The 19,063-nt window shown below is 44.8% G+C and overlaps 1 protein-coding gene across 4 annotated transcripts in view; it reads left to right on the top strand.

The window, feature by feature from the left end:
* The window catches only part of EEPD1 (endonuclease/exonuclease/phosphatase family domain containing 1), a 204,985-nt gene that overhangs the window by 73,272 nt on the left and 112,650 nt on the right, over positions 1-19,063 (top strand). Inside the window, exon 1 of one of the 4 annotated variants that reach the window (XM_025929842.2) lies at positions 18,134-18,620. The exons of the other annotated variants lie outside the window; for them this stretch is intronic. The gene's annotated coding sequence lies outside the window, so the exon portion shown is untranslated. Of the gene's footprint in view, positions 1-18,133; positions 18,621-19,063 lie in introns of those variants that run through there. 4 annotated transcript variants of the gene reach the window in all.

The raw sequence follows: 19,063 nt of genomic DNA, 5'->3' as shown, positions 1-19,063 counted from the left end.
AAGGGAGAGAAAAAGGAAAGTGACTGAAAACTGTGCCTCAGTTCGCTGAGACTGTGCTGATCTTCTGTCTCTGCCTGGAGAGAGGCTCCCTGTGGTGTGGGCTGGGAGGATAGCAAACCCAAAGCTATGTGCTATGATAAAGCCCCAAAGAAGGGCTCTTCGTCACCTCCCCTTCTTTTTTTTTAAATTTTTATTTATTTTTAATTTTTTTTTTTAACATTTATTTTTGAGAGACAGAGACAGAGCGTGAGTGGGGGAGGGGCAGAGAGAGAGGGAGACACAGAAGCCAAAGCAGGCTCCAGGCCCTGAGCTGTCAGCACAGAGCCTGATGCAGGACTCAAACTCACAAACTGTGAGATCAGGACCCGAGCCAAAGTTGGACGCTTAACCGACTGAGCCACCCAGGCGCCCCTCACCTCCCCTTCTTGGACCTCAGTTGACTATGTACCACCTGTGCCCTAGGTAGCCAAATTTCTTCGTGTACCCCTGCCAGGTATCTTAACACCCAAAAGAATTGAAAACAGGGTCTCAGAGATATTTGTATACTTATGTTCATAGCAGAATTACTCAAGTAGCCAAAAAGCCCAAATTTCCACTCAACAGATGAACAGATATGCAAAATGTGACATATGCATACAATGGACTATTATTCAGTCCTGAAAAGGAAGTTCTGACACATGGTACAACATTGATGAACGTTGAGGACATTATGCTAATGAAATAAGCCAGTCAGAAAAGGTCAAATACTGTATGATTCCTCTTGCATGAGATTCTGAGAGCAGTCACATTGATAGAGACAGAAAATAGAGTGGTGGTTGACAGGGGTTGGGGAAAGGGGAAAATGGGGGGTTAGTGTTTACTGGGCACAGGGGTTCAATTTTGTAAGACGAAAGAGTACTGGAGATGGATGGTGGTAATGGCTGCACAACAGTGTGAATGCACTTAATGTCACTGAACTATGCCTTTAAATGGTTAAAATGTTATATGTATTTATAATGTTTGTTATATGTATTTTACCATGATTGAAAAATAGGAGTTAGGCACTTTTACCAACCAAGACCAGAGCCCCTCTCTGGCTAGTTCAGGTAGGGTGGGGGCAGGCCTCCTGGAAGTGCAGCTCCCGGAGCTGTGATGGGGCCACCCCATCCCCAGCCACCAGTACAGGCCACTGCCTGCTGTCCATCCCTTCTCCACTGCGCTCTATCCCTGCTGCCTCACAACTTCGGCTCTTGCCTGCTGCTGGCCTCCTTACTCCCCTGCTCTGCCCGTGACCCTCACGCTGTCTCTCGGATGTTCTTTCCTTTTCAGCTTTCCTGATCACTGCATCTTCTCCGTAGCCCCCTGTTCCAGTTTTGAGAGGATCCAGTTGGTCATCCCATTTGGGGGAAGCAAGCACATTGTCAGGGTCTGACAGGCTTGTGGGGTGGTCCCTCTCCCCCAGTCAGCTTGGCCAGGGTAGCGGGAGCCCCCTGGGCTCTGGCCACCGGCCTCTCCTCAGCAGAGGCTGTGGGTGGCAGTGAAGGCAGGTCTCGATGATGGGGCTTCACGAGAACAACAGTAACCTGATGGGAAACCTCCGGCCTGACAGGTTCTGTATTCATCCCCAAGTCAACCATTCTGTCCCTCCCCTCCCTGTCCCCACAATCTTTCCTTTATTTGTTTTTCTGCTGCTCACTCACTCTAGAAATAGTAAATTACATGCAAGGCGAGACCTACCTTATTCATTTTTATATTCCTGCCTTACCACATGGTAGCATTCAAATGTTTATTAATAAACTCATTAATGAGCACATGAAAACATAGAAAAAGCACCAGATTTGGAATCTGAAGACCATGCAAGGTCACTTTCTGTCTGTGTGACCTTTGAAAAAGCACCTCATTTCTCTTGGCCTCAGCCTCAAATTCTATAAAATGAATGGGCGTACATCAGTAGTCCAAAGAGTGTTCTACTCACTGCCTCCCCCAAAAGGAGTCGAATGGGTGTCTTTCCAGCAGAATTTCTCTGTCTTTAATATGCTAATGGGTTTTATGAACTTTCCAGGGAGAGATGAAAGTACAGAACGTTTTCCAAATTCTGCTCGTCCACGTGGCCCTTTAAATGTGGAATGTCCCACAGGGTTTAGGCTGGGAAAGATGAAAGGCCTATTTGGGATGCACATGACCTCTAAGGGCTGACTGAGCCTCAAAGAATCTCGGATTTCATATGAGTTTGTTTGCTGCTACTTGTTTACTCGCCCAGGATACATTGCTTTGGATTTCATATTTTAAATGCTCTTAGTTACCTTTGATCATTTCCTGTCTGTATTATACTCATAGTTGTCTGAGGTTCATTTCCCTCTGTGTGTTTCTTTGTGACCTGCAGGTAACCAAGGCCATTCACTCAGGTTGTACGAAGTTTCTCCTCCTTATCTTGGAACCATACGGTCCCTCCTGTTACTAAGAAAGATAAGGCACTGACATACAATGCCGTGGTGGCTGACACGGCATATGAAGGCATCTGGACAGGCAGCTGCTATCTAGGAAGGTCCCTATGTTGTCATTTCACTGCCAGATCATTGTCTTGGCCATGTGATTCCTGGGAGGCACAAACTAACTTGTGGGTTTATTGTAGGAAAGTTAAATATCTTTCATGACTTTGACTAATGGCCAGGTATCATAACTGAGTGGGGAGCAAGAAGAACTGTCAAATCAAAATATGGAGTGCTCAGGGCTGCCAGAGGACCCGGGGAGTGATCTCTTGGGAGTGTTGTAACCAAGTACACTTGACTTGGGCATTGCAGGGGTTAGTTGAAAACCATATAGTTGAAAACCCATTATAACTTTTGATTCCCCCAAAACTCAATCACGAGTAGTCTACTGTTGATCAGAAGACTTACTGATTATATAAATAGTTGATTAATACATATTTTGTGTGCTATGTGTCAGTAAAACCTTGATTTGCAAGCATAATTCATTCTGGAAGCATGCTTGTAATCCAAAGCACTTGTATATCAAAGCGAATTTCATGAAGTATTGAATCAGTTGTGATCATGTGACATTTGGCGTCATGTACTACTCCTATTGCAAGACTCACTCGTTTATCAAGTTAGTCAAGTTAAATGTTTGCTTGTCTTGTGGAACACTAACAGAACAAGTTACTCGCAATCCAAGGTTTTATTGTATTATAATACTATATTCTAACAGTAAGGTAAGCTAGAGGAAAATATGTTAAGAAAATCATAAGGAAAGGAAAATACAGTACTGTACTGTATTTGTTGGAAAAAAAAAATCCACTTCTAAGTGGACCCATGCAGTTCAAACTCATGTTGCGCAAGGGTCAAATGTCTCATAAATTGGTTGGCATGAAACAATAGAAATATGTTGCCTCACTGACCTGGAGGGAAGTCTAAAATCAAGGTGTCACAGGGCTGTGTTCCTACAAAGCCTCCGGGGGAGGCTTCTTCCTTGTCTCTTCCAGGTTTCTTGGCTTGTGGCAGCATAACTTAGATCTCTGCCTCTATCTTCACGTGGCCCTCTTCCCTCTTTGCCCAGATTTTCCTCTTCGCACAAGGACATCAGATCTATGGGATTAGCAGTCCACACTAATGACTTCATCTGAACTTGATGACATCGGCAATGACCTTGTTTCCAAATAAGATGACATTCAAAGGTACCAGGGGTTAGGACTTCAGCATATCTTCAAGGGACATGATTTAAACTGTAACACCCCTTATGTCCAGGAAAAGCATGTTTGGATGCCGGCTGCATGCAATAGGTTGCATTTGGCCCTCTGGGCCCTTTCTGTAAACAATGGCTGTCTAATCCCTTGTTTTGGGGCCTATTCTTGGTTTTCAGAGAAGAGAGTCCAGAGTTCAGGCCTCTTCACAGAAGATAGAGTGAGGGCCAGGTACGGCAAAGGTATTTGAGGCTATCTTTACAGATAAGAATACATTCTCAAGTCACCATGATGCAGGGCTTTGGAGCAGCATTTGAATCCTGCCTCCACTACTTGGTAGCTGTGTGACTCTGAACAAAGCTCTTGGTCACTGTGAACTGTGGCTTCCTCATAGGTAGATAATGGGAAGGATGTCAATTCCTTCCCAGTGGCCCTCAACTGGGGGAGATTTTTGTCCCCCAGAAGATGTATGGTAATGTCTGCAGATATTTTTGATGATCACAACAGAGGTGGTGCTACTGATATCTAGAGGGTAGAGGCCAGGGATGCTGCTGAGTATCCTGCAATGCGCAAGGCAGCCCACACAACCAAGAATAATCTGGCCCCCAATGTTAATTGTACCAGGGCTGAGAAACTCTGCCCATCCTGTGGGGTTGATAGTTAGCTATGGAAATGAGACATGCAGGGTGCATAGCACATCCCTGGCATTGAGCCAACCCAATACATGGCAGGTGTACACATTGAACAATAGGAAGTTTGTAACAGTCCTATAAAAATATTTGAACGCGCTAGAATTTTAAGTTTATGGAAAGGAAAAGGGACTCTCAATCTCAATGAATTATGAATGCTTGAGAAACATAAAAAATGTAAACTATAACTGGTTAAGAGATAATGAGGCATACAGAAGGAATTGAAATGTTAATGGAGTGCTTGTAATGTCACATACTGACCACTTTTACCTACGTCACCTCATTTAATCCTTTTAACAACCTTATGAGGTAAGAACGTCTTTCCCCATTTTTATAGGTGAAGAAACCAAGGCTCACGAGAGTTTAGTTTCTTGTCCCTGGATATATCTATGAGGGTAGAGCTGGTATTCGAGCCCAGCTCTCTCTGTCACCAAGCCCATGACTCTCTGTTGCCCCACCCGACTCACATGCAGTCACTGCAACTGACAGATGTATTAGTCATGAGCCCAAGGGTTGGATGCTGAGGAATGTAGCCAGGAAGACCATTAGGAGAACCAGCAATGTGTTGAAGGTGCCTCCCAGATTCCTCAGGATTTCTACCAGGCTGAGCTCTCCTCTTCTCTTTCCTGCATTTGAGTCCAGGCCCCTCTTGATGTTCTCTCTGGCGATCCTCACGACTGGACCAGGCCTGCCCTCCAGGAACAGTGAAAAATGCTAAAAAAAACTAGCCATTTACATTCCCTCTTCTAGCTTCCCATGACACGTCTTATTCCCTCAAGGCAACAGAGCACCAGTATACTACAGAGAGGAGAGCTTGTAATTTAACCAGAGATGTGACAACAATAGTCCAGAAGCCAGGAGTGGGGGAATGAAAGTGTACTTTTGTAAGGTTCTTGAACGTACATGAAGTGATGTGATATCACATGAAGGTAGTCATAAGGGTTTATTTTAGTCATAAACCCTAAAATAACCACTAAAATAACAAGACAAAGATTTATAGCAAGTAAGCCACAGAGGAAGTAAAATGAAATCACAGACAGCAATCAGCTCACCAAAGAAGATGTACAAGTGGCCAGGGAGCACATGAAAAGATGCTCAACATTATCAGTCATCAGGGAAATGCAAAAAGCCACAGTGAGATAAATCCTTGACACCCACCGGGATGGTTATAGGCAAAAAGGCAAATACTAATACACACTGGAGAGAACATGGAGGATTAAAAACCCTGATGCACTGCTAGCAGAAATGTAAAATGGGGCAGCCACTTTGGGACCGTCTGGCAGGACTTGGAACATTAAACGTGGCGTTACCATAGGATCTAGCAATTCTGTGCCTAGGTTTATACTCAGGAGAAATGAAACATGCATCTGCACAAAGACATGAATGTTGACAGTGACATTATTCATAATAACCAAAAGCTAGAAACAACCCAAATGTCCATCAAATGAAGAATGGATCAAGAAATGTGGTGTGTCCATACAGTGGAACTCATCCATGAAAAGGCATTAAGTACTGACACAGGCCTCAACATGGACGGATCTTGAAAACACTATGCTAAGTGAAAGAAGCCAGTCACCAAAGACCCATACTCTATAGCTCCACTTATGTGAAATGTCCAGAATTGGCAAATCTATAGAGGCAGAAAGTAGCTTAGAGATTATCTAGGGCTGGAGAAGGGGTAGGAGTGGGAGGATTTGGGGGTGATACTAAAAGGTGTGAGGTTTCTTTTCGGGTGATCAAAATGGTCCATAACTGTTACACAATTTTGTGTATACACTAGAAGTAATTGAATTGTACGCAACTTTTTCTTACTTGAAGAAGAAGGAGCACTTCTTTTTTTTTTAATGTTTGTTTATTGAGAAAGAGAGAGAAGTGGGGAGGGATAGAGAGGGAGAGATAGAATCCCAAGCAGGCTCCGTGCTGACATCAGAGCAGACACGGGGCTCAATCCCACAAACTGCAAGATCATGATCTGAGCTGAAATCAAAAGTCAGATGCTTAACTGGGCACCCCTGAGTTGTACACTTTAAATGAGTGAAGTATACAGTATATGAATTACATCTCAGAAAAGGTATTACAAAAAAAGCAATAAGTTCAGAAGTAGGCAGAAAAAAGGAAAAGGAGGAAAAGGAATAAACAGAGCAAACAGAAAACAAACAACAAGATGGTCAATTTAAACCTAACCATATAGGGGCACCTGGGTGGCTCAGTCAGTAGAGCATGTAACTCATGATCATGGGTAACTCATGGGTCATGGTTCCAGCCCCACACTGAGCATAGAGCTTATTTAAAAAAAAAAAAAAAAAAACTAATCATATCAATAACCACATTAAATTTAAACAGTCTAAATGCTTCAATTTGAAGGCAGAGATTGAGAGATTGGGTGGGAAAAAAGAAAGCGGTAATGATAGGCTGCCTACAAGAAACCCACTTTAGAAAGACACAACTAGGTTAAAAATAGAATGATGGAAAAGGATGTACTACGGTAACACTAATTTTTTAAAAAGCTGGGGAAGATATATTAGTATCAGACAAAGTAGATTTCAGGGCAGAGAATATTACTAGGACAAAGGAGGTTAGTTCATAATGATAAAATGGTTCATTCATCAGAAGATTATAACAATCTTAAATATTTATGGGCCTGATAATAGAGCTTCAACCAAGATAAAGCAAAAACTGATAGAACTCCAAGGAGAAATAGAAAAATCCTCAATTATATCAGATATTTTAATTTAGCCATTTGTCATACAATAACTGAGAAGGACGTTTGGAGATTGTCTGATCCAATCCACTCATCTTACTGATAAGGAAAATGGGACCCAGAGAAGTCAACTGACTTATGCACGGTCACCGAGTTCATTAGTGCCGGAGCCTGGCCATTAACCCAGGTGTCACCAGGGCTACTTAGTCTGTGAGACTCCCTGCAGCATACAGACGTCCAAATTCAGCCTAACATGGTGGTGAGAGACTTACAACCATGAGTGGGAGGAATCCCACTAGATAAGCAGTCATGGTTACTTATGTTTTAAGAGACCACCCATTAATTCCTTTCACAAATATTGATTAAGGTCTAGGCCCTCTTGGAGATGCTTGGGATACAGCAGAGAAGTCAAATTCCGTATCCTCCAGGGGCTTATATTTTGGTGAGAAAGAGACAATAAATATCTAAGTGAAAAGTGCTACTAAGACAAATAAAGCAAGGTAAGAGGGATAGAGAGCAGGCCAGAGCTTTAGGCAACTGTGCCCACCTAGCGTTTCCCCAAGAAAAGCTAGTTCTGGGAAACATTCCACATAAAAGGGCAAATAGGTGCTGTTGAACTGTTTCCTTCTGGAGATTCCCTATGCACATTTGTAAATTGAAGGCCCTGAGAAGTCTTGCAATGATGAAACCCATTTCAACTTCTTTACCCTGGCACTTTCCAACTGTGGAACATACTTTGAAGAATGTCCATGGGACCTCTTGGGCTCTGTATAACGTCTTTCCTATGTACTTTCTGGAAGCTGAATTTCCAACATTTGGGCCTTTAAATTATTCCTCAAAAAAGATGGGAGTTTCTTCCAGATCAATTCACAAACGGGGCACTTATAGCCACCAGAGAGGCAGCATGATGGTGGGAAAGGAGCCCTAGCCTGGGCTCCTCAAGAGAGATTCCCTTCCCAGCAAGTTTCTTGGCCTTTTAGGTCCTCAAAGATAAAATGAGGATCTAGTCTCAGTGCTCTCAGGTCTCCTCTAGCTCCAAAATTCCATAATTTTTTTGGACTGAGATTTTAGGACTGTGGTTGACCTTGGTTATTCGTGTTCCAGATGCTGATCCTGCTGTTCTAGTGTGGAGAAAATGTTTGGTCTCATTTATGCTCAGACTTAAGATCAGTTTGAAGCACTGCTTCTACTGTAAGCTATGTACCAGAGTCATCTGGAGGCTTAACAAATATCCCTACTTAGATCCCACCCCCAGAGTTTCTGATGAAATTGGTCTGGGGAAGGGCCTGGGCACTGGGATTTTGGCAACTGCCCCCAGGATTCCTAGGTGCTGCCGAGGTTAAGAACCACTGCCTTTATTAAAAAAAAAATTTTTTTTAATGTTTATTTATTTTTGACAGACAGAGCATGAGTGGGGGAGGGGCAGAGAGAGAGGGAGACACAGAATCTGAAGCAGACTCCAGGCTCTGAGCTGTCAGCACAGAGCCCTGTGTCGGGCTGGAACTCACAGACCGCGAGATCATGACCTGAGCCAAAGTCAGACGCTCAACTGACTGAGCCACCCAGGCGCCCCAAGAACCACTGTCTTTAAAACAGTTTTCACACTGCAGTCTTTCTTGAACACCTTCATGGTCTATTATCATATCTGAGTACCATCTGGGCACGAAAATATACGACAATATGAACAGTTGTATCTTTTGCTATAAATATGAGATAGCCGAAAAACAAAACCCCCCAAAATGGAAAGCAATATAATTAAATTCTAGCTAGATACCGGTGCCTGCCAAAATTCTGAGCCTGAGGTCAGCATTTTCTTTATGGACAGAGATTAACAAATATGAGAACATATTTTGGTCGTGGTGGCCCCAAACTGAGAGTTTCTCCTCAACACAACCACAGTGATGTTTGGAGAAATGAAAAGGGAGAGATTCCCCATTGAGGGGTTTAATATATATAATGTTGTGTCTGGAGTCTCTTAAACTCCTCTTCCTCACCACCACTAGGTCACACTTTGGGGGATGTTCTTTAAGGTCTTCGAGGTTATTTCTTAAGGAAGTCATTTTTGCGAGTGGGGTTGTGAGGTCAGAGACCAACTTATCAGGACTTACTTTTCCAATATTGAGGAGAAACATGGTCCCAATATGAGCATCATTGGTAATGGTGAAAGAGAAGAAAAGGTGAGAATCATAAAAGTGCATCGTGAGGTTGAACCTGGCAGGGGGTCAACCCTGAGGACCAGCTGTAAGTGAGCCTGGAGGAAAGGAGGGGCAGGTGAGGTGTACCTGTTGTTCCTACGTGTGTGACAGCGTTTTCCCCTAGCTCCTGTCAGCAGTGCTCCCTCGTGCTGGCCCATGGCCCAGCTGAAGGAGCCTCCTCACCCTACCTCCAGAAGTACTAGGGTCCAAGGGTATTTCCATGATTTATCCTAAGGTAGGAAGAGTTGCCTCATTCCCTGTTCTGATTTTGGAGTATTCTATGCTAAGGAGAAGACTCATAATTAGGCATTCAGAAATGGAAATAATGGCCTCTACCAAGAAGAATGTTTTATAAACCCTCAAATTTAATAAACAAGAAAGAATTAACTGTTCTGCGAAAAAGTGGAAGTCTGAAACTCACTGGAAATGTTGCTTTTAAGAGGAAGCAAATAAAGCAAATGGGAACTAGAATTCCCAAACGTGGTGATGATACTCACATCACCGTTAAAGATTAATGAATATTATTTTCTGTAATAGCAATAATTCCAGATGGGGATGGGAGGGAGGGCAACACGGTGCTTCTGATGGTAAATGTTCTCCATTGTGGTACTGTAAATGAAGCCACCTCGTTCTGTTGGGACTTTGATACAATAACCTCCAGCCAAATGCTCCATAAGAAATAAAATGCCAGTTGGAAAGGCATTTACCATGTCTGGGAAATGACAAAGGCCTTCACTTGTCAGCCATGAAATAAAACAATATATCAGTCAGTAGACTATGGGCTTTCACGGAGAAATTTGATGCAAAGACACACAACCCAGTACTGCCAAAGTTTCATTCCTGCCTTTCAAGCCACTTCCCTGGGAGAAGGCCAAGTCCAGTAAAGGAAGGAGAAATAACACTTCTGAATTCCCTGGAAGTTGTGAATGGAGGTGTCTGTTTTTAACTGGTATTGAGCTCTATTGTGGGGGCTGATGCTAAGCCATTTAGTAAAACCAAAGCAGATGCAGGTTTGCATGTAAAGTTGATTGGAAACTGTCTCCTCCAGTATCTATGTATCTAACCAGAAAAAATAAGCTCCCCTATTTCTATCATCAGTTTAGTGACCTATCAGCAAACAGATTGGCACATATGCAAACAGACAAATGATACCTAAATGGAGAAATTTTTTTCACAATCTTTTTTATTTAGTTTACTTTCATGGAAATGTTTCTATTAATTCTTTCTAAAAACTTCAATTAAAAAAAAGCTTACACAACAAAAAATCTGAATAGGCCTACATCTATTAAAGGAATTGAATCAATATTAATCACCCTCCAAAACAAAAGCATCAAGCCCAGATGGATTCACTGGTGAATTCTACCCAACATTTAAGGAAGAAATGATATCAATTTTCTACAATTCCTTCCAGAGGATATAAGTGGAAAGAATGCTTCTTTAACTGATTCTATGAGACCAACATTACCCTAATACCAAAAGCAGACAAAAATTATACTGTTTATGCAAAGGAATACTTCTGTATAGTATTTTGATATTAGTTAAGTTGTGGCATCATTTCGAGATCCATCAGAGTTTAAAGAAAAAAAAGAATTGAATATTTTAAGCATAGACATTATGAGTTTTTTAAAAACCAAAATTTTTTATAGCTTTTCAAACCAGAAGTAAAGAAGCCACTGAAGCATCCTACAGGTGTTAATTTCTAATAAGGCAAATGTCTATGGTTATAATCCACATAAACAAAAACTGTTGTTTTTTTTTTTAAATTTTATAATGGTAAAGGTTTTTGAGATAAAAAGTTAGAAAGCCATGGAGTATCCCTGGCTATGATGGGTCCATTTCTTGTCATGGCTTCATAAGGAGGCATTCTGATAGAATTCTAAGCACCTATATCAATCCATGGCTGGGCCTAGAGTTTTGGTCCTTCTAGTCCTGAGGGATTTTCACCAAGTTAAGTATTTTTCTCTTCAGTTTTTTTTCTATTTTGCTTATTTTTTTTGAAAAATGTTTTCCTCTATTTTTTATCTTTCTTATTTTTTCTTTATTTCTTCATCTAAAAGTTTCTAATTAATTTTTTTTGCATTTTCACCGTTTATTTTCTTTTTCATGTTTTCTTATTTTTCTTAAATCTTTTATTTTTATTTTTCTTATTTTTATTTATTTTTGCAATTTTCTCGTTTTTTTCATTTATTTTTTAACTTTTATTTTCAATTTTTCTAATTTTTAAACTCTTTTCTTTTTTGAAGTTTTTCTTTCTTGTAGGAATGAATACTGAGCAGAATGTACAATATTCTCTTCTATATGACAGTGGAGTATGAAAACCTCAAGAAGTTCTTCATCCTCAACCCAATCAAGGGGGGTACTTTAGAGGAAATCATGAAGGTTCTGTAGGTAAACATGGACCATGGAGAGGAACTAATACCTTACATGGAGCCACTCCCTGACTCCAAGGATCCTGGGCAGGCTGACTTGATGGTATCCCAGGGCTACACAATGGGAAGGGATCAAGGACTCATAGATGGGCCAGAAGTATGATGAAGTGATGGTAATCTATGTGCTTCTGGCCTATAAGAGATCTGAGCTGGAGGGCGACACCATCATCCTGAGCCCCATCCTTTGGCTGATCCCACCCACAGCTGCCCTTTAAACTCATCCTGCAAGGTATGGCATCGTGACTCTGCTAACCCAAAGCAGAGGAATTTCAATAAGCCTGCCACTTCCACCTTTAATTCCTACTCTGAAAATAGTCAGAAGAGCAGGACAGAAAATCAGTGGCTTGAGGAGAACCAGGAGTTAGGATGGAAAGCGAGCAGCTCAGGCAAAGCATCTGACAGTCCCCTACTTGGCCTAGAGAGGAGACCACCCCAGCACAGCCCCCAGCATGGCCCTTTGGCCTCCCCTGAACCCATACACCAGCAGCAGTGATGATGTCCCGGATGCAACCAAATTCCCCCAGGGTATATCCTCCAGGAAAGGCCCTCCATACCGGCAGCTTAGACAGTGGTCTGACAAACAGAATTTGCCTGACGGTGTGACCCCATCCTCTGCCTCTAGCAGCAGCCAGGGCCGGCAGGGTGTCATTGGGAAGGATGAAGGTTCACTTTCATCCACACCTGTGTTTGAGGTCAGCCAGAAAGAACTGGCCTGAAGCAGAAAGAGTGGAGAAGGAAACTTCAGGTGGCCAAAGCAGTGAGATAAACAAGGAAGCATGCTGGGAGGTCAGGCGTGCTCCCTGTACTTTGCATGAAGCATGGAGATCACGAGCTCCTTGGAGCCCATCAAGTGTGGGAGATTGGCCAGGTGCTGAACACAAACAGCTGCACTGGGAACTGGACAAGATGTACATGATGCTGTGCGTGCGTGGCCCGCTGAGAGAGGACTTTGTGCACTGGGGGATAGAGAGTATGACCTGCCCAGCCTTCACTCCCAGGGCTCAGATAAGGGGCTATCTGACACTTCCAAAGCCTTCAAAAGCAGTCTCCAAGATAATGCTGTACCTACAGGATGCCACAGGCCACCTAGAGGACAAGATGAAAGGCCCCTTTGCCCCACCTGGGTGAACTTCAGAGACGGATGGGACTGTTGCTCTTGGAGCATTTCTCCTCTTCCCTGCTCTTCTCCATCTTGTCTTCCGTGTTCGTGGGGGAGGGGAAATAGAACTGTAGAAATAAACGCGATTATAAAAATGCTAATTTATTCTGTTTAAATATGATAGTTTAACAAAACCACTTTCTTTTTATTGCTACAGCTGTCATACAATACTCATCTACTGTTCTACAAGAGAAGGGCCCTGAAGGTTTCCAAATTCTCCTGTGACCCAACTGAAAAACAAAAACAAAAACAAAAACACCTCAAACCACTTTCCTTGAGGGAAATCAAAGCCTGGTGAGGTCACCTGAACATGAACATGAACATGGGACAAATGTCAGTGAATTGTAAAGGGAACTACATTTGGAACTATGACATTGGTTTTTCTTGCTGGGAAAACAAGGCCTGAGGGTCACATCTATATGATAAATACTTCTGTGAGGCAACCTTTTCAGTAATTGTAAGCCTATAACAATGACACTCTGGTAGTTCTGTAGGTTGGCTGGGCTCAGCTGGGTTGTTTTCTCTGCTCCTTGTGGTCTCCCCTGGGCTCACTCCTGTGGTTTCATCTAGCTAGTGGCTGGGCTAGGCTGGAAGGTCCTAGAAGGCCTCTCTCACCCATGTGAGGCCTCAGTGCTTATTGAGGGTGGGGATGCCCCCGTCACAACAGGATAAGCCAGAACTTTCCGATAGCATGGCAGCTGGGTTCTGAGAGGAAACATTCCAGGGAGATCCAATGGGCAAATGCTTATCAAATCCTTGCTTGCCTCTAGTAAATGTCCCCTGGTCAAAGCAAATCACATGGCCAAGCAAATCACATGACAAGTGATCACACAGGGATGAGAGTACTAGGACATATGACTCACTGGGGGCCACCAATGTCACAGTCTACCACATAACGCTGTGTAACAGAGCAATAGACTCATTTAGAGAACCCAACGAAAATGCTTCTAGTGGCAAGATTCATGGCTGAGTGTCTACACACAGAAGAAGAAATTTGAAGACTGAGGGTATATCCATTGCCACTGTCCATGGGGTCCATCTGGGGGCATTCTGGGCCATCAAACACCGTGACTCCCAGGGAGGCAGGGTCTGATTTAGAAAGTTCCCATATACTGTCAATGTCTCATGCTTCATCAGTTTGGGAACACACAGAAGCCTACTGTGGTAGAGAGTGACAAATCTGCTGTTGAGGTCATACCAATATTCAGGACAACATCCAGTTTGGCCATTGCGTGAGTGTGGGTGCCAGGATAGCTGTCAGTGGTCTGACTGAACCCCTTGTTGACTAGGAAAATGGGGACTTCTCTGCAAGGGCTGAGGTTTCGTGGGTTGCGGTATCTTTCCTTATTCATCTTTCAGATCTCATCTTCACCTCCCAAGGAAGTCCCCTACACTCAGTTATTTTTAATTTACAGCTGTATCCTCCTCCCCTTCCCTTTATTCTAACATGCTCTGTTCTTATCAATTTAATGTCTGCATTCCTGCTGGCCTCTCTGCTCTGGGAATAGAGAAATCGTGTATCTTCCTCATCAACATGTTTCTAGTGCCTTGCATGTTGAAATTTTAAATTGAAAACTTCTCTTCCTTCTTCCCTTCCATCACCTCTCCCTTCCCCTGAAGCGCCATTTCCCTTTGAAATGGCGGACTCAGAAGCAGGCCAGAGACCTCCCTCACTCTGTCTCTCTGGCCAAAGCCCCAGGTGAGATCTCTGTTGTGAGGAGCAGCGGCCACGGGACGTGGCACTCAGAGGGGATGATGTGACCCTTGCTCTTTGACATACTCAGGTAACACAGGTGTCAGCCAGGTCCTCACTTCCTGTCCTTCTGACAGGCAAATGACACTGGCTCAAACTTCCATTCTTTGTGGAGCAGGACCTCTCTCCCCACCAGCCAAGCTGCCAGTCTCAGTAGGGATTCTTGAAAGTCAGACATATCACCAGGTCACTCAGGCTGTGAGTTTTGCTTGCAATGAATCCTGGATCTTTCATCTGGAAGCTTGCCAATGGCTCCTTCTCACTATCCCATATCTTTCCAGAGAGACTCAGCTTCTCTACCTTATGTCCCTGATAGCACTCATTCGAGGCCATTACATTTCTTATTAAAGATTCTGGGTGTGGGGGCCCCTGGTTGGCTCAGTCAGTACAGCGTATGACTCTTGACCTCAGGGTCATGAGTTCAAGCCCTATGTTGGGAGTAGAGCCTACTTAAAAAAAAAAAAAAAAAAGATTCAGAGTATAAGTGTGGGGGTTACATCAGAGAATAGCACATTGGATAAAATAGACTGTCAGACATGATTAGTCTTTTTTTAAGTTTATTTATTTATTTATTTATTTATTTATTTATTTATTTATTTATTTATTTTGAGAGACAGCACACGCATGAGCAGGGGAGGGGCAGGGAGAGAGGGAGAGAGAGAGAGAAGGAATCCCAGGCAGGCTCTGTAGTGTGAGATCACAGCCTGAGCTGGATGCTTAACTGACTGAGCCACCCAGATACCCTGAGACATTATTAGTCTTAAAGCCTTCAGGTGTCCCCTCTCCTGGGGCCCCGTCTTTAACTGGGATTATTCACTGGTCTTCTCTTCTGTTGGCTCCAGACTCAACTCCTTCCTGGGTCCCTTTGTTCCCCTTCACCTCCCTCCTCATCACCCTGGCTCACCTACTCCTTCTCCCAAAATAATCCCATCTTCTTCTTCCTCTTATTTTCCATCTTCTCCTCCTCTTCCTCCTCCTCTTTCTTCTTCTAGTTCAAGCATCATTTCTTTTTATCTTTTGAGGATTTTTTTCAGTTTTATCAAGGTGTAATTGAAGTACATTAAACATCACAAAAAGTGTGTGAGTCTCTGTTTTGACATACATACACCCATGAAACCATGACCTCTCAAACATTTCCATCATTCTAAAGGTTTCCTTGTGCTCTTTGGCCAGTTTCATCCACTCCTCCATGCATCACAACCCCAAGCAATTGTTGAGCTGCTTTCTCGGTATATAGATTAACTTGTATTTTCTAGAGTTTAGTATAAATGGAATCAAGCATCATATTCTCTCACTTTTTTGCCAGGCTTCTTTCATTTGGTGTGATGATTTCAAGATTCTTCAATCTTGTGTGTATTAATAGTTTGTCTTTATGGCTGAGTAGTATTCCATTGTATGGATATGCCACTATTTGTTTATCTATTCACCTACTGGTGGATTTGGGTTGTTTGTGATTTGGGGCTATAACAAACTCCTAGAACATTCACTACACATCTTTGGGTTTCATGCTCTCATTTCTCTTTGGTAAATACCTAAGTGGAGTGGTTTGGTGATCCGGTAGATGAGTGTTGAACTTTTTAGGAAACTGCCTAACTGATTTCCAAAGTGGTTACACTGCCTTGCATTCCCACCATCAGTATCTGAGAGTTTCAGTTGCTCCATACCTCACCAACATGTGGTGTGCCGGTGGCTTTCAATTTAGTCATGTTATTGTGGTTTTGTTAGTTTGTTTCAACACCCAGGGGTTTAGCTCCCTCTTGGCTTCATTTCTACTAAGGGGGAGCATATGCTTCCATTTACAGAGAATAAAACCAGGTTATGCCTCTTGTGCCAGTAAAGTTGGCAGTGCCCCTCTTACCCTCCCATGTGTCCTGGTTTGTATTATAAAATATGTAGTTTCTCTGCTTCTAATCCCACTGGCCGTGCCCCCAGGCTCTTCGAGGCATTCTGCTCAACAAAGACTTTTCCTTCCTCTACAAGGGATTTTCCTGCTTTTCTTGAACATGTTTTTCCTTATCACAACAGGATTTCAGGAGGAAAGGAATGGCATAATGTAGTTTAGTACTGGGGTTGGGGAGTAGGGTGGCAAGTGAAGGGGATAGACGGAGGGAGTCAGATTAGGTCCTGATGACATCATTTGAGCTGGATGCAGCCATTCTTGACATAAGCTCTCTTCCTTAGTTTTAGCACATAAGAACCTGGAAATCCCTCCCTCCCTTCTTTTCGTCTAAGCTAGTGTGACTGGGATTTCTGTCACTTGTAATTAAGTCCTGACCCGTATACACAGTAGGGGAATGTGCCTCAGAAAGGCAATAGCATTTTGCCAAGCCCTGGCTGCCTCTTACTTCACATCTGAAGTACTTTGTGCCTTCCCTGAGAGCTGAGAGTTACTGTTTTTGCTGACCTAGCCCTGGGAAATTTAAAGCAGGAACATTGGTCACAATGGTTGGGACGAAACTTCAGAGCACACCAAATGCCCAGGGTCAAAGTATTCAAAACCATCACCACATGGTTTGTTTAATCAAATACTCTAGCTCCATGTATCTGCTGTACTTCAGCAGGTTCTTTAATCGTTAACTGAGTTGTCATTTAGTGGTTATGATCCAAGGACTGTTCTGAATTTTGGTAAGCAATCTTCATTTCCAAGCAGCATTTCCTGTCTCTTTAATGACTAGATTTAATACTTATAGAAACATGTCGATATATACTCAGAGCGCTATACGTGCCAAAGAGCAACCCTATTAAGTGTTGTGTGCGAACATATCTCTGAATAATCGGTGGTGCGTGACCTCTCCTAGCAGCAGGAGTTACTAGCATTGTTTGAGGACATCTCTGTGATCGCAGCGCAAAGGCAATACTCCAGTGAAAGAAAAGAGGAGGCCAGAAGTGGGGGGCAGAAGTAAAAAAGATCCCATTCAGTGCCCTCTGGGAACGTTCTCAGACTTGACCGCAGAGCTGAGCGAGACCCTTGACACGCAGGGGTGCCCCCCCCCCCACCCCACAACTTGGAGGGCCCGGACCTTAAGCCACGCCCCAAAGATGATCTAAACTCAGACTGGTGGCCTGGTAGTATTTGCGCCCATGGGCGCCTTCTCTTCTTTCGGGCTCCTCCTGCGGAAAAGCAGCTCGGCAGGTCTCGCCTCGGTCAAGACCAAACACTCTCCACCTCACACATATAGCCTTAAGTCTTTGGTAGTATCTCCACTCAGGAGCTGCAGGCCCCAGGGCAGGCTCCTCAGGACCAGACACTGCAGCAGCGATATCGGCCCCGCCCATTCAGTCCCTAAGTCCCGCCTCCGCGCCTCCGTGGCCCGCCCCCTTCCGCCATGGCCCCGCCCCTGCGCTCCTGCATTCCATCTCCACGCCCACGCGCTCGGGGCCCTCCCCCCGCACAGCAGGGCCCCGCCTCTCAGATTTGCCAGCCCCGCACTCCACCCTCTCGCGTTCTGGCCCCGCCCCCGCGCTCCGTGGCCCCGCCCCCCGCACTCCAGGGCCCCGCCCCAACGCTCTCTGGTTCCGCTCTCCCGGGCTCTGGTCTGGCGCTCGGCCCCGCCTCCACGTTCCCTCTGGAGTCCCCGGAGGAGTTGCCGCGCGGGGGGAGGCGTGGCCGTGGTGCCGGCGGAGGCGCGGGCCGAGCCGCCAGGACTTTGGCTTTGACACGGACGGCGAACTGGAGCCGTGGCTTTGGTACTCGGCACCGACGCGGTCCTGGCGGATCCCGCGTCCGAGTCGGGCGCAGGACTTTTTGCTTCCATCAACGCAACTGCGGCGACGCCGCAAGTCCTGGTGCAGCCTCGGCGGCCGGATTTCACCGCCGCTGCCGCCTCCGCGCAGCCCTGCAGCTCTTGCTGGCTCTGGGAGAGCGACTCTAAGAGTTTCTCCCGCAGAAAGAGCCGGGACGCGCGGCTCGAGGCGGCCCAGCCACTGACCCACACCTGCGCGGGCACCAGAACTGGAGGCAGGGGGCCCGCGCAGTCCCGGGTTGAGCTCAGGCTTCCGAGCCGCAGGTGGAAGGACGCCCCGGGGGAGCAGCGGAGAGGTGGGGCGCGGGGACTGGCGGCGGGTCTGGTGGGGGTCCGTAAACCCCTTCTTGGTGCCTATACTAGTGAGGACGGGATTCCCAAGTTGCAGGTGGTGCTGAATGTCCGGCGGCGGGGTGGGCGTGGGAGATACACCCTCTCTGCTGCCCGAGCCCTGGTAGGGGCGACCTAAGGGGGGATGGTGGTGAGAGGAGAGTAGAGGCAGGGATCAGAGGTGTGGGCTGATGAGGATAGGTCTCTTTCCAAGAGAAGAAGCTCATAGCCTTTTTGGACCCGAATGTGATAAAAACCAGACCTCTTCAGAGGGAAATCCATATGGGCCAGCCTCGCTGTGTGTTCAGGGGTTCACGGACAGCCATTAGCCTGAGACTCCTGGTTAAGAACTCCTGCTCTAGGTAGGGAATGCTAATGCAAACTGATTAACTGATCCAATCGATTTGTG

Source organism: Puma concolor, chromosome A2, assembly GCF_028749965.1.
Source record: "Puma concolor isolate L17-30 chromosome A2, mPumCon1.1.hap2, whole genome shotgun sequence".
NCBI classification, from domain to species: domain Eukaryota; kingdom Metazoa; phylum Chordata; class Mammalia; order Carnivora; family Felidae; genus Puma; species Puma concolor.
The sequence above is the reverse complement of the archived record's forward strand: the minus strand, read 5'-3'. Positions and strand labels throughout refer to the sequence as shown.